We start from the raw sequence: 4,074 nt of genomic DNA, 5'->3' as shown, positions 1-4,074 counted from the left end.
TAATAATTAATCATAGATACAAGGAGAACCATTAATAAATCATATCACACATAATAATAATAATACGAAACATAATACAACATCTCTAAAATTTAGTGTGATTACATATAATAAATAATAATTAAACATGAAGTTTGTGTGATTACACATAATAAATAATACAATTAAATTAATCAAACATCTCCAAATTGATATCGTGTGATTACATAAAATAAATAATACAATCAAATTATAAACAAACGATCTAATTAAGGGTTGATAGTGTGATTACCTTTCGGAAACAACAAGACTTGGTAGATAAACGGAAGGGTGTGCAATCACGAGCATGTACATACTATGTCATTGGGTAATTTTGATTGGAGGAGGATTTTATAGATGGAGTTATATTAATACCCACTCGTAAAAATTGAAAAAGAAAAGGAAGGAAGATAATGATGATTATGATGTTAAATGATCCAAAAGTATTTGGTATAAGCTGATCAATTCGAATGAGGCTATAGATGACTAATTAACTTGGTGATAATAAGGAAGAATTAAAGGCTCATAAATCAAGGAACAAGGGTAACCTCACAACATCACATAGTTCATGAACGAAATAAAAACGAAGGCAACGTTTTTATAGATTTTGAAATTGCACAGCAAATATATATATATATATATCAAAAGATAGTTTTAGGGTTTAAAATATCCTTAAAATTTAAAATACAATAGGGTTTTAAACCTTTTCGAACTCTAAAAAAAAAATATAAACATGAAATTAGGAAAGTTATTTAATAACTAAAAATAACTATTTTTTTTTATAAAATATAATATATTAAATCATAAAATATTCGGGTATTACACATTTACCTTTATACATATCTTTTTCTCAATATATACTCAATCGTCTTCAACTTTTTTAATTCCATTGTCCTATGTAATAAGAGATCAAAATATTTTAAAGGAAAATGTTAGTAACAATAAAAAATACACTATAAACAAAGCAGAATAATTAAAAACATTTATAAAAACAAATTTGAACACGTTTCCAGAAAATGAACATAGTTCAATATGAGAATGAACAAGTATTACAATATATATGAACATCATTCGACATTAAAATGAACATATACCAAAAGTCAAATGAACATCTTCGATACGAGAATGAACAAGTATAAAAATTTAATTAAGCAATTTTTAATATAATAACAAACAACACTACTAGAATTACGGCTATTTCCGACGGAAAAAATCCCTCGAAAACACCCTAATTTCCGTCGATAATAGTGTTTCTGACGTAAAAGTGGCGTCGTATAAGTGTTCGTAGGAAATTCGACCTTTTCTGACGGAAATTTCCGTCGAAAACCCTGTATAAAATAATAATAATAAAAAAAAAAGCTCACGGCCATGACCACCACCAGCCCGCAGCCCGCACCTCACCACCAGCCCCGGCCCAACCCCACCTCACAGCCTCACCTCCCCCTTTTTCTCCACCAGCCCGCACCTCTCCACTAGCCCCAACCCCACACCATGACCACCACCGGCCCAAACCCCACACCACTACCATCGTCCACCACAAAAAAAAAATCGGAAATAAAATTAACCAAAAAAAAAAAAGTAACCACCACAACATGTAAATCTAAAGTTAACCACCAAAACAACAACAATTAACCCAAAACAATGTCGAAACAAGTAGATCGAACACATCGAATTTTAGTAAAAAGAAAAATAAAATTAACAACAAAAATTAAAAAGGATTCAAATAAATTTACAATTATCCTCAAAAATTTATAAACTAATATTACAATTACTAGAAAAACTAACCATAATCAGAAATTTATTAAAAAATACATCTAGATCTACAATCTAAACTAAACTAAAATAAGATTTATAATACTTGAGCGGTTGACGATTCTCGCGACGGTGGTTGTGCAATTGATGTTGTTGCGCGTTGCCGATGTTATTGAGCGTTTCCGGTGTTGGTAGTTGGTGATGGCGGTGAAAGAGAGGAAAGAGAATAGAGGGGAAAAAAGAAAAGGGGCGGAAGAAGAAAGAAGGGAGGGTTAGGGTTAGGGTTAGGGTTAGGGTTTGATTTTTTGATTTTTTTAAAAAAAAAAGCTATATTTTTGTCGGAAAATCAGTCGGAAATAATATTTTATGACGTGCGACGGAATTAAATTCATATTGGCCATAATAAAAGAACAAACCCGAGTAAAAGTACACAATAATAGTTTTATGGTACGTAGTATTTAGAAATCATGTACAACCCATATTGGCCATATAGCAACAATACAATGCATACACATAGAAACACTAGAAGTCATGAACATTACATATACGTTCACAATAATACATACATACGTCTTATAGATATGTGGTGAGATAGAAGGTTTTACGTCTTATAGATATGTGGTGAGATAGAAGGTTTTGTTGAATGAACATCACCCATCCGCCCATCGCATTGTTATTTTATACTCGTATATATATATATAGGCATCGCAGCAAGCTTGTTTTACCTTCATTCAGTCTTGCGACTGACAGTCTAAGTCTGAGCAACATGACGCGACGCCAAACCCACAAACTTCACCTTCTTCTTTGCAGTATTTTTTGCAAGTACCTTTAATGCAAACTCTTTCCGAGCAACATGCCCCGACGCCAATCCCACAAGTTTCACCTTCTTCTTTGCAGTATTTTTTGCAAGTACCTTTAATGCAAACTCTTTCATTGCAACAAGCCCCCTTGCCAATCCCACAAGAATCACCTTCGTCTTTGCAGTATTTTTTGCAAGCACCATTAATGCAAGATCTTTCCGAGCAACAACCACCCCCCTTGCGAATCCCACAAGATTCACCTTCGTCTTTGCAAAATTTTTTGCAAACACGGCCATTGAGGCGATTGCCAACATCATCAATAAGTACTTTTGCAAGCTCGTCAAACTCCATGATGTTTGAGAGGGGAACTGATTCACTCACCACCACAAAGGCAAGGAGAATTAAACTAGCACACAACTTGTTATTCATTTTGAATTATTTTGGATATTTGATTTTTTGTGTTTGCTTATTGTGTCGTACCGTAAAAGAGTTTAGGGCTTGATTTTATAGCCATGCACACGCCAATATCTATTAAAAACGTGAGTAATATAGTAGTACTAGTTGCCAAGATAATAATTGCGAGTTGGTTAGATAAAGAGTGTGGTTAGCAGATCAAAGGGCAACATACATGTGCTTGTAATTAATGTTGTGTTGCTGGGGTGGGGCAACCGCCCAGCCCCAAAATCCTACGTAGTTAATCTTAATGATTTGCTTCATATGTCAATCTATGGTAAAACTAACACTCTAGGCTCTTCACTTTAAAGGAGGGGCGGATGAGATTTGAACCCGTGACCTTTAGTGCCACGCTGGCTCTAATACCATGTTAAAGGACCATCTCAACCAAAAGCTTAAATTGAGAGCCCAGAAATATGTTTTATCTACAGTCACAAATACTCAAATAGTACACGTATGAAATATTACTGTAACGGCGTTGCATTGACAGCTTCCTACACGTTAACGTCAACTTGCGTAAATACTTATTGTGACGTTAAACTACTACCAATGATTTCTCTAATTTTAGCTGTAATCAACCGTTCAACTTTTTTTTTCCCCCTTTTTTAGACAATCAACAATGCAACATTAACTGCAATGGAGGTGTTAATAAATTAATATAACTCACATTTTAAAAAACTTAAGTGAGTTATATTAGCACATCCACTAGGGCTGGCAAAAGCTGACCCGACCTGAAAATAGCGGGTTAGGGTTGATATTTTCAACCCGAAATATTAAATGGATCGACACGAATTCGACCTGAAAGTAAAGTTAGGTTAAGGTTGAAAATTCCAACCCGAAAATGACACGAAATGACCCGAAAAAAATAAAGAGTACGATGTATTTAGTTTTTTGGCCAGATCCATATTGAATGACATATCAATCAATACTACTATACTAAAGTAATCACCGTGATTATCCCCTAATACACGTGTCGCATTCTCATTAAAAAAATTCCCGCTCAAAGTTTGTTATTATTATTTTTTTTTTTTTTACAGTTTTCAATTTTTTT

Source organism: Chenopodium album, chromosome 2, assembly GCF_948465745.1.
Source record: "Chenopodium album chromosome 2, dcCheAlbu1.1, whole genome shotgun sequence".
NCBI lineage: Eukaryota > Viridiplantae > Streptophyta > Magnoliopsida > Caryophyllales > Amaranthaceae > Chenopodium > Chenopodium album.
The sequence above is the reverse complement of the archived record's forward strand: the minus strand, read 5'-3'. Positions refer to the sequence as shown.